Source organism: Sturnus vulgaris, chromosome 3 (genome assembly GCF_052056855.1).
Source record: "Sturnus vulgaris isolate bStuVul1 chromosome 3, bStuVul1.hap1, whole genome shotgun sequence".
NCBI classification, from domain to species: domain Eukaryota; kingdom Metazoa; phylum Chordata; class Aves; order Passeriformes; family Sturnidae; genus Sturnus; species Sturnus vulgaris.
In genome coordinates, this window is record NC_142245.1 from 70,772,291 (window position 1) to 70,784,824 (window position 12,534).

A 12,534-nucleotide genomic window follows, 5' to 3' on the forward strand; every position below is an offset into this window, starting at 1 on the left:
CTGATACAATTTTCCTCCATCCTTTGCTTTGGAGGTCAGAGGTAGAGTACACCTGTATTTCCTAACTAGCACTTTCTAACCAATGCCATCCTTTTCCAAGGTGGTTAGGAACAGCAGAAGGAACCATTGTCCATGCAGCAGGTGAATCTTCAGAGAGGTTACCAGACACCAGAGCAGGGTGCTGGCATCTGCTGTGTTTGCTTCCACTGATGTCCTCCCCTTCCTCCCACACTGGACCTCGCCACACCACCCATGGGATTTTTCAGGGTTTACAGTGGCCCTCAGAGACAAAACTTCTTCTACTTCCTATGTAGAGCCAAAGTCTGACATTGCTGTGGTGCCAGAGTCCACAGCTGCCAGCAGCAGCCTCAATGCCCGTCGCAGCGAGCACTGTTGGAAGGCTAATCCCCAGGGAAAGGCAAGATGTGGGAATTGTTGTGTGCTTTAAATTTCAGCAAAAACGAGGTTTTAAGGTATTGCTTCAAAAAGAGTGAAAATGGAGGGAAAAGACTCCTGATCAGCATTGCATTTGTCTTGGAAGTTGGAAATATTTTTATGAGATGTCATGTATTTTTACAGTTTTTCCCCCTTTCACCATGTCACTCATAGAATATAGGCATCTTTAAACCTGTATGGCATAATGTAACATTAAAAGAATGTTACAACAGTTAACCTCATTTAGGCCAGTTGTTCCTACTGAATTGGGACATTATGTCTCATTTTCTAGATAAAATCAGGTCCTTGGTATATCATCAAACCATCAAAAAATAAAAGCAGGAGATGCTTTGTTCTAGCAAGTAAATGTTTTGACATATGCAAAACTGCTCATGTCATGTGTATGCAAAGAAAATCCAGGTGCAAAAATAAAAATTTCAATTTGTAGATTCTGAATTTTGTCAGACAATTCCAAAGTTTCTCTCAAAGATTTAAATCAGTTAAAAAAAACCCCTTACTTTTTGTTGTTGTTGCTCAAGTGGAATTTTCTGTGCTTTGTACTTATGTGATAAATACATTTCCATTTAAAAAAAATCCACAGGCAGAGCCAGTGGGAAAAAAAAGCTTTTGTGGGCTGGGTTGAGCAAACAGAGATGCCATGAGACAGTGCAGAAGGGCTGGCAGTAGGATGAACGTGTGTACCAGCAAGAGCAGTATCTACTCCATCTGTCTTGGGCTCCACTTCATCCAGGAAGACTTCCTTTTGAAGGGAGAGATTCCAGTCATGATGACTCCAACCAGTAAAAGAGGTAGCCTCTCAGATCTACTTATCTCAGCCTTCTTGAAAGCACCCCTAACTTCCTTGGCAGCAGTAACCAAACAAGAGCTGTAAAATACTGTTTTCCTTGGTCTGGCTGAACTCACAACTCAGCATATGTTGTGGGGAGCTCCTAAAATAGCTCTCTGTTGCCTCACCAGCCTCAGCAGCAACTTGAAAAGTTTTTTGCCTTCTGGGACAACTTGGAGAAGTTTTAAAATGTTTGGACTTATTTTGAAAGTACTGTGAAAGATAAGAATGATCTATTCCAAGGCCAGGTGAACTGAAGGTCACAGCTGAGGCATTGCACAACAGATCCAAGTAGGCTCAACTCAAGACTCGATCAGGATCTCACCAGATCATCTTCATTGCTGCGGCCTCCCTGGCCTAAATTCAGGTTAAAGCTGAGTCTCTTTGACATGGCACCTCACTGGGCCAAACACCACAATAGTTTGTCCCAAATATCAGTGGAGTGATGCCAAGGCAGAGGACACAGGTCCTTCCCTGGCAGAGCCTTGTTGGAGAAGCCTACTGAAAAAATCAGCAAAAGAAGCTTTGTTGGTGAGGGGAAGCCGTAGTTGCTGCAGGACAAGTGCACTCTCACTCTGGGAAGTTTAATGCACACTTTCTCCTGGTCAAAGGCTATTTATTCTGTCTGGATCTTGTCATGTTTCAGGCTATCTCTAGTAAGAACAGAACCCGAACAGCCCTTGCTATGTTTACCAAGGGATATCCCCGAGCTGCTCTTTATTGCTGCAGTACTTCAGTGTAGTGTTCCTTGGGCTCTGCACATGGTGGTTTGTCCCCCTGGAGTTATGAAAATCTCCTCCCTTCTGTGAGGAAAGGCTCCTCTTTCTTGAAAATATAATTTCCTCCCAAAAAAAGACTCAAAAAAACCAGATACATCTCTGGCTTCCCATAAGGGTGGGAGAAGAGTTTTTTTATTGACACGTCTCTCATTTCTGAGCACGCTCTCCAGTGCCTCAGCCAGAGCCCTCAGTATAACTTTCTGCTTAGTCAGGCTGCTGGTTTTATTATCCCAAATCCCAAACGGGTGGTTTCAAGTACTCCAGGCATTTTTCAAAGACAGTCTGAAACGCAGCCAAGCCCATGGCAGGGGTGTAACCCTTCTCCCAACAGGTCTGCAGCTGGACTGGTTCTCTCCCAGGTCAGGCAAGCTGATCTGCAGCTGCAGAGTGCAGCTGCCACCCCTGGGGATAACCCCTCTCTGTCCCCAGATTCAAGTGAACTTTGTGATTTTTCAGCAGCAGTAAATGATCCCCCTGGGGGTTATTTGACCACCAAAACTACACTGGCTTGGCTGAAGGGTTGAGGGGCCGAGGCCCATGTCAATATGCATTGACAGATATTAGTGGATGCAGGCTGGGGACTCCTCCCCAGCCCCAATCCCCCCCCAGGCCATTTTCACTTGCTGCTTGAAAGTCACCCCTTCCCCAGGTCCTGTGTTTACATGTCTGTCTATGACACAATAAAACAGAGCAAAGGCAAATGTGCAATGTAGAGATCCATTATGCTTTATTTACATGCGTCACCATCTCTTTTACAAACTAGATTACAATTTAAAATGGAATACACAAGGCAATATCTACTAACACCAAGTGGAGTAAGCACTGCGTCTCTACTTCATTTGGAAAGGGGCAGGTTTTGCTCCAAAACAAACTTCCTTCCAACCTCTGAGTAGTAAGGTAATATATTCCTCCAGGGCAGCATCTTTTTTCTTTTTTTTTTTGTGGTTTTTTTCTTTTCTTTTTAAATATAAAATCCTCAGTAAGACTGCAACGTGAGAGTGTCTGCTTTCAAATGAAAGTACAAGATAGCCCAAATGAAAAGTATAAACTGTTCAGCTCTTCGGTATGTAAAGACGGCCATGCGCGATAAGGCTGTGGATTTAATATTCTTCCAATTTACATGGCTTGAAACAGAAACAGATAAAACAGTTTTACAGATACTGTATACATATTTTTTCCAATCATGCAACTTTTTTAAAAAAAAGTTAAACATGTGAAGCCAAATGTACAATCCATTTTTTCCAACCCATAGTTACGAAATGTATCTGGTCCCCCTTCGCATCTGTTGGCAATTCCAAAGGTATACTGTGTACTTGAAACACTTACAGGACACCAATTGCCAAGCAATGATATAATTTTGGAGAAATACATGACCTAAAAGGTAACTTTTTAAAGCAATGGCACAAAAATTTCTGGAGGTAAGCATCGTTTAACTATCCGATTGTTCTTAAGAGGATTTTTTTTTTTTAGAAAATGTGACTAGAAACTGCATAAGTAACACCTTTTGTTTAGACCTTTTGTTTAGACCTTTTGTTTTGTTCAGAAGATACCCATGTAATTGTGACCTCATCTGTTTTACATGATTTCACAAGGAAAACTTCTAGGCATAAACATGTTCAAAGACTCAAAGGCCAAATTTTCAAAAAGTAGGTTCCCCAAACTAGCTACTCAAGGCTTAATTTTGACACCTAAATAACTGGCCCTTTGAATTCAGGGAGATTTATTTAGCACCTCTGGAGTGAAGGGCCTTTGCTGGGCACCTCAGCAGGTGTAGAGGAGATGACCTTCCCCTGGGGCTGGGGGGACCTGTCACCTCCCCTTCCTTCAAGAAGCCATGAGGGCAGAGCAGCTTGCCCCCTGCAACCATGCTGGAGTCCCCAGGGTTTGGTGCCTGACACCAGGCACTTCTGCTTGAAAATTTTGGCCCCAAAACTGAGCAACAGAAAGCAAACCAAACTGAAGAGGCTGGCCAAGTCCATCCCTCTTCAGTGAGTGCTGGGATGTTCTCCAAAGCAGGGGCCCAAGCTGTCCCAGCCATGCCAATGGAAATGCTCCCCTTGACATTGCTGAGAGGCAAGTTAAGCCTTTCAGCCACTAATGCTATTATTATTTCTTTTAAAAAAACTTCTCTGCCATTGATGGGCTGTCTCTAAACCAAGCGTTTTTCCTCCATTTTCTGAACAGAGCAGGCCATGGTTTTGTCTCTCATTTCTGCAGTGGAAAACAGTTCCTCTGAACCCAAGCAGGCTAAGTGCTGGAACAGAGCAGAATTTGCAGTCGTTTCATTTAAGCTTTCAACAGGCCTTTCCTTACCTTTGACAAGAACTGAATCTGTACCAAAAAAAAAAATTATGGGGTTTGGTCACTTTGGCCATACCATCAAGCCAGGCTTTACTCATCTGTCAGTGATGGTGATCTGTCTTTGGGCAGCACCACGGGTCTCACTGGAGGCTCATCTGTGTAGGGATCAAAAGCTGCACCTCAGCATGGGGAGCCACTGAGGGAGCTCTGCTGACAGCCAAAATGTGGGGCTGGGGCACAAGTCCAGCCACAGGGCAGCAGCTGCAGAGACACCTCAGCAAAAGAAACACCAGAGGGAAGTCCTTCAGCATACACTCACATTTTGGGGTGTACCAGGAAGTTAAGAGCTAACACTCAGAGGAGGCCAGTGATGAACTCTTGACCAATTTCAGTAAAAGGTGCCTGCAACTGGGTTTGAGTAAGCGGAGTGCCCAGCTGTGCCACACAAACATCTGGGAAGCCAGCTGCTGATAGACATGGGCAATGTGCACCAGCCAGCTCCAGTGAATGCAATAAACCAGGCTGTAGGCTAACAAACAAAACCCCTCAGTGTAAAAAGAAAAGAGAAGTTTTTTTAAAAGGCAAATGATAAACCCTTGGTTGCTTGGAAGAGTTGATATGTTACAGGGCTACGCTAACCACAACTGAACAGAGCCTACACAGTCATAACTGGGGGGAGAAACCAAGAGGTGCATCTTTATGAGAGAACAGCATGGGGGCTACGGTACAAAACCAAAACTTCCATCACACTAGGAGCTGTTGTTTCACCAAAATCACCTCAGGGACCTGGAAAGTAAGGAGTGAGGAAGGGCCCACGAATGCATGAGAGTGTCGGTGCATGACTGTGCATGTGCGGTGGCAGTGGCGAGAGGGAGTCACTCCACATTGCATGGGACACGGGTCGGTGGGAACTCATGCACTGAGACTTTGGGTTAAAATGCTAGTTTTGTTTTCCTAACATCCATGCATAATGATCCATTTCTGTACATAATAAAATATATTTATATATTTATATGCATAATGCTTTTATGCAAAGGAAAAAAAAACTTAATATATCGCTTTGGAGAATTATGTATACACTGTCCCATTCAGAACCTCTTCATACCAAGTTCCTATGTACCAGTGGTGTTTTCCCCTCTTTTTTGTATCCCTCCCCCCCAAGATACTAATAAAAAGTAATCAATCTTTCCAGATTATAGAGAGGATCTATACAGCACCATACATTTTATTCATTATTATTATTAATTATTATTCATTTTACAAAAGAAAATCTTAGAAGCAAAATATATAAAACTGCCTTGTCTTTCAGTGTCATTTATCCTGCTACAATCTATGCTCATATGAAAAGCCATTTGTATGATACTGTCACCTTGCCATTCCCACTCCTGCTTCTTCTGCCACAATGGATTATACATAATGAGAAGGAAAAAATAATCAAGGATATGTCCAAAACAACAACAACAAAAATAAACAGGATCACTAACGCCATAACACACTCTGCAGTGATCTGTACCTCAGCTCCTGGCATTGTCACTGCGAGTCACCTGCCGATGCCCAGCCGCTACATTTCCTTTAATTTCTGTGTTTTCAAACACATCTCTACAGGTGACTATGTCCACCTTGTGTGGAAGCTCAGCCTATAGCTCCTCACCAGCTCATTGTGGCAGTGAGGGCAGCTTTGCTAACATAAGGCAGGAGGGGAACCTGCTCCAGCAGGCAGGAAGGGGCTCCTGCCTCAGTGCATGCGAGGGCGATGGCATCTGCTGTCAGTCCATCCTCATGAGCCAAGAGGCAAACTCACCAGCTTCCCTTGGTGTGCAACCAGCTCTGGGTTGACCCTTATGGAAAACAGGGGTGTACCATTAAACTTAAAGAAAGAGTAAGAAAGAAATCAACCAACCAACCAACCCAACAAACAAACAGGTCACACACATCCCCTCTCTGGAATCCAGCCGGGTGACAGGAGTAACTAACGCTGTATCTTCAGAAAACCCTGACACCTGAGCAGTGCTGGGTTACGGTCACTTCCATGCATGTGCACAGTGCCTCAGATTCCCCAGGGAGAGAAAGCAAAAATGATTAAAAAGCTACTGAAATCAAACTGGTGGCTGTAGGGGGGAGGGCGGGAAGATAGGAAAAACCTCCAAAGAGAAAAGCCAAGTTAAAACATCCCATAAACCATTAATATATTGAAACACCACATACTCATTGACAAGTAACTAGTGTAAAGGCTACACAATGTGTTCTCAACAGGATGGTGCTGAACATTGTCTCCACAGCAGGTGCTTGGCCATCCCAGGAAAGGAAGATTCTGCATACTTCAGAATGAGTTCAATTTTCAACAAAACAAGAAAAAAAAAAGAAAAAGAGGGGAAAAAAAAGTAGGTTCTTCACTCCAGTAAGGGGCCTATTAACAGTCTGCTTCATTAGGAAAATAATGCAGGGTTCACAAAGGTCGTAAGCTGTAAACAGTATCACTGTCCACTTGCTGACAGCAGATTTGGCAAAGGGTTCTCTCTCTACATCTCGTGTCAGTTTGAGGGCCTGGAGAAGAAAAAGAAGAAAAGACAGTGAGATTACTGCATGTAGGAAAAAAACCCCAGCAAACACAACAAAAAAGGCAACCAAGCAAACCTCCAAACAAAACAACAGCTTACACTGAAGAGCAATTCAGGTGTGTTTGCACCCAGGAGCTTCAAACATATAGCAAGGAATGAGATGACCCTACCTGAAAATACTTTTCCCTTGTCAAGGTTCACGTGTTTCTTTGATGGCTTAGCTGCTCTCAAACAGGACAGAAAAAACCCTCTCTCTGATGAAAAATGATGGTCAAGTCTGATTTACAGAAACCCAGTGCACTGTCTATTTGTTAAGCATATTTCCAGGTAGAAGCAATGAAGCATCTTCCAGCTTTTCTTCATTTTTCACTATCACCTTTTCTCAGCATCACCAAAGAGCTGAATAAATCTTCTCTAAATGTTTGACATCCACCATCACCCTTGAAGGACAGATGAAGAGGATGCTCAAGACAAACAGTAAGGAGCCACAAATTTCAGTGTGGACTTTGGAGTTTTCCATTTTCCTGCTCACACAACATACCAGCAACAGACAGGGTCCAGCTGGTTTTAAAAACTGGGTTAGGGTCTATCTTATTCTGTAGCCAAGAAATTCCTCTGCAGAGAGAAGCATGGGGAAGACACATTGGATACAGCATGGAGATGACTGTGAAGAAACATGGTAAGTAGGTAAAACACTGAGAACATTTCAACCAAGGGGACAAAGGGGACAGAGTTTTAAAGGTACTCTGGCTTAAAGACATAGGCAGGCACCCACATGGGGTTTTGAAAAGCATGTACATTTAAATATTCCCATGAAATCCTTTCACATTTTCAGTAAGTCCACTTGGTAGACTTCTGTGTCGCTGAGCATGTAGCTTCTGGCTCTAAAATGGCTTCTGAAAAATTATTTAGTCCCCTCACACCATTTACTATATTTTGAGGATTTTCCCTAGGGTGAAAGATTTATGATTTTTTTATACAGTGTGGGAACAAGGGGACACTGGCTGAAACCAAAAAGCCATTGAGTTGATTACAGGAACGTCTTTACTTTCAAAAGAGCCTGCTAGCAGGCACCCTCATGAAAAATGGTGAATTTAGTGGAACTGCTGGTTTAACCAGGATGAGCACCTCCTGCAAGGAGGATCACTCAAAGACTATCTCCTGTCTAAGGTGCCAGGCACTGATCCTCTGATAACAATTTATTAGAATGACCTATTCTGATAATGCTAAATGATTGATGGAAATTTAATCATTTTGTCTCATGGTTATTAGAGCAACAGCGTGACAGCTGCTCCCTTCACCATTAGGGGAGAACTTCATTCAGCACAGCTTAGGGAGCAGACGGATTGTGCATTTTACCCAAACAAAATTTGGCTTTAGCCTTAATTATGTGGAGAGGTTTGGGGTAGACTGTTTTGTGAATAAAGGGATTTCCAACTGGATCAACATATTGATTTCTTCATTTTTAAAGGGCAAATTAAGACTAGCCATTCGTTAATGTGCCTGCCTGGCAAGGACTCCATTTGGTGTGCCCCGATGGCCCTAACAAGGTCAGCACAGAAGACACCCAGACAGGCCTGGTAGCCCCCAGTAAAGCCTGGCTAGTGGCTCATAATCAGCTCAAACAAGTGCAAGCCCATTTCTCTACTTCTTAAAGCCTGAGCACCAGACTGGGCTGGAAATGAGTGACTTCCCAAAGCACAGCATCCTCTGAAGGCAAGGCTCAGATCACAAATGCCACAGTCCAGCAAGTCAGCTCCCTCTCAGGCAGCTGCTAGTTATGCTGAGCACAGGCTTAACTGTGGCACGTGTGAGAAGTCTTGCTGACTTTGAATAAAGCTACTGATTAAAAGAGTACAGAAACTCCCAATAAAGCACCAGAATATTGCTTAATGTTTAAATTAAAAATCTATGTGAAATATACTACAAAACCAAGTGATGAGGAAAAAAACTGGAGGATGGGTTAAGATGAGCATCTTTTGTGGAAGTGGCACTCCAAATATTTTTTCCTGTGGGACCTGCACTTCAGACAGTGCCAGCATTTTGGAGACAGATGCACAGTTGAGGTGTGCAACACAAAGCAGAACCAAACTATGTTCCATTTTCACAGCTCGGCTTACATGGATTCTGCAAATGGATTAAAAATGAAAAGAGCTAGATCAAAGTCTTAGCCTGCCTGCCTTCAAATTACCCTGTTAAAATCTGTAACAGACTCACACAGTCTTGCTTTCTGTCCCACCACAAAAAGCCTATTCACCCTGAGTTAGCAGCCCGATACCCCACAGTGACGAAAACTGTATCAAGATAGGGAAACAATTGCTCCAGTTACATCTCCATTTATCACAGAATCCTAGAACGGTTTAGGTGGCAGGGACCTTAAAGACTGTCTAGTACAATCCCCCTGAAGTGAGCAAGAACATCTTCAACTAGATCAGGTTCTTCAGAGCCCCATCCAACCTGGTCTTGAGCAGTTTCAGAGATGGGTCATCCACCACCTCATTGCCCAGGCACCACAACCTGTTGTGTTGTTTTACCACCTTTATTGTAAAAAACCGTTTTCCTTATATTTTATCTAAATCTACCCTCTTCTGGTTTAAAACCATTACCCTTGTGCTATTGCAAAAGGCCATGCTGAAAGCTTTGCCAACAGCCATACAGGAGATGAGATGCCCCTTTCTTCTGTCCTATTCTCTTCCCTCTCCTCCCCTATCTTGCTACTGATCAGTTACAAATGCTATTCTAATTTTACTCTGTGGCCAAGCTCACTGGTTCTGACTTCCCTCCAGCAACAACATTTCTTCACTTCTGTCTCACATTATTCCACCACTTAACTGGACTCTCAAGCCCCATGCCAGCTTGTGCACCACCAGAGCAGCCCTGAAGAATCATTTGCCACCCATTGCTTTCTCCCCTTGATTCCCAATGGTGTGAATTATGAAGCACTGGAAATTTCTTCAGAACAGAAAGGTGACGTGGCGATGCTCCCCAGAGGAGGGCACAGATAACGTGCCCTGCTTTACCAGTGAGCCAACACAGCAACCAGCACATAAAGTTTTCTGCTGGAAGAAAAGCTGTGAGCTCCTTTACACAATTATGGTATGAGCAGCCTAACATTGATCTCCTGATTTGGCTGGAAGGCTTGTTGAATGGATCTCATCTTGGAACATATCACCCTTTAGAGGTCTGTAAAACAAGCATTCTCCCTGGGTACCACTTTGCAACAACTCTCTAGGGACAGGAAATCCCAGTAACTACTTTTACTGTCTAGACACTTGGGATGCAAACATTTTCAAGGAGACTTGTGTCCTTTAGTGACAGATGTGCATTTGTTCTGGTGCCTCTGCCCTTCGATTTGTCATCGCCTCTAGCAACGGAGCTTCTACTCCAAAGTGGGAGTAGGCTCAAAAAGTAAGACTTGATTATGTGTAGTTATAAGTTAATATTCTGCCTGAGGTTTCACAGTTAAAGACTGAAAAATACACAGAATTTCTTTAAAAAACAAGTAAGGAAAATAACTACCGTGGTCAGTCTTTCTGTAACGACAAAATTACAGCATGGGATTTGTATTTCAAACACAACAAAAATTGGAAATCCCAATGCCACAGTGACACCCCACAGGCTTAGCACACGCTGCACTAGGATAGCCCTGTGCTGAGGGACAGCACTGAGGTCTGGGGACAAAGCTCAAGGACGAAAAAAAGAGTTGGCAACTTAATGTGACTTTATTTCCTGAACTTTCAGGCATGTTGCAACTTTGCTTTTTCCCTTTAAATTCAGCTCATAAAAATAGATCTTTCCCAGCTCAGAACTGGGGACAGAGAATAAGGGTTGAAGGATGGGAAGAGGAAGAATGCCAGCACATAACCAGGACTTATGGGAGCTAAAATGTTGCAGTGCTTGTGGCTACACAAACACGTAAAGCACGAAAATGTCTCCTCCTTCTGTTGCTGCTCTTCTTCCAAGGAGCATTGCAAGCCATAGGAGACAACCAAGTATTTTGGAAGTAAATGTAACTTAAGACAGCAGATCATTCTCTTATCCCATACCAGCTCCCTGGGAAAGAAGGCCAGAGCTGTAGGAGGCTGCTACAACTATTTATAAGCAGGTTATTCTGATATCCCACTGGTCTGCAGAATCATATAAAAGTCCAGGCTGGAAGGGATCAGCATCATCTTGGTTCAACTTTCTATTCAAGGCTAGACTTTAGGTTAGATTATTCAGGATTCTGTCATGTATGGAGTATTTCCAGCACAGGAGAACCCACTGCTCCCCTAAGCAGGTCATTTTGCCCACAAAGATGTGTAAAGTCCCTTCCACCCATTTTACAGTTGAAAAGCAAACTCTGAGCACAAGCACTGTTGATACACAATTGCTGTTGAGAACCATCACATCTGGCTGGATTTAATCCTCTGCCCCGGCCAACACAGGAGAGCTTAGATACAGGACAATTTCTCTCCACAAGGTCATCAGGTTTCTTACTTGAAAACCTTTTGGTCAATTTTATCTCCTGTATCTTGTTCAGTAGTCTAAGGAGTGGAATGGAAATCCTGACAGTTATGGGTGACACTGCCAGTGATTGAGACATTAGCCTGGGTGTTCAACACAGCCCTTTTTAGGCAGGATGCTGCTGGACTAGAGGAAGAAGGCAAAAACACTTACAAAATACATCTTTTTTTAGGGGTAAAACCCATCAGCTGGAATAACTGTGCCTATTTAGGCACTCGAGAGCACTCGGAAGGAGATGTCTATTGTGGATCACAAAATGATGTGTAACTACTGCACCTGTGCACGACCAGAGAAGGATTTTGCTTGCATTTTTGAATCTGAAGAAAAAGAGTCACCTTTTAGAGTGAAAGGTACCTGCATGGCTAGAGACATCCTGAATTATGGGTCTAAAGTGCTATGGAAATATGCTATTCTGAATGTGCTCATAGACAGCTTCTTTGTCAGGTACCAAATCTATTTTAAAAATACCTTACCTGTTATGGAATCTTCTTGTTTTACTTTGCAGTAAGTTGAAAGTGAGAGGCCAATACTATGTTGATAAAAGACATCTTCTATCACAGGCATCTTCTATCATAACTTACAAGTGGCAGAAAAGGCAAGAGAGGAAAGGTCCTACCTCAAACCCAGATTTTATCTACATTTGTGTGTAGATAAAAGCCAGGAGATGTAGGCAGTGCCAGGGAAAAACAATGGGCAGGACATTCAGCTCAGCTGTAGAAGTGGATTAGTGTAAGCAATTCTCCACAGCATCATCTGGGAAAAGTGGCCTTTTTCGTGGAGTGATGGCAGACAGCCGTGGCTGCATAGCAGCTTCCGCTAGCTGAGCTGTGTCCCTGTCCCATTCCTGCTCAGCAGATGTCCCCTCTGCCAGACTCCAATAACTGCCACCCTGTGCAGCAATCTAAGTGGAAAAGCTGATTAAACAGCTCTGGCAGACGGGACCAGAGTGGGGCATTCCCACCACCCAGCCACAGGTACCTGATTTAACGGGATCAGTGTCCCCACACACCACTGGGGACTTGATCGGGGACAGTGCTGATGGGAGCATCCTGCTGGAGATCCTTCACTAACAGCACCAGGAACCCAGGGTGGCTTCTTCCTTCATCCC

General features: G+C 43.6%; 1 protein-coding gene across 1 annotated transcript in view; it reads right to left on the reverse strand.

Annotated features, from left to right (window-relative positions):
* Positions 1-2,764: 2,764 nt before the first annotated feature.
* Positions 2,765-12,534, reverse strand: part of FOXO3 (forkhead box O3) — an 88,385-nt gene continuing 78,615 nt past the window's right edge. The window contains exon 3 of the mRNA XM_088161934.1: positions 2,765-6,906. The gene's annotated coding sequence lies outside the window, so the exon portion shown is untranslated. The remainder of the gene's footprint in view (positions 6,907-12,534) is intronic.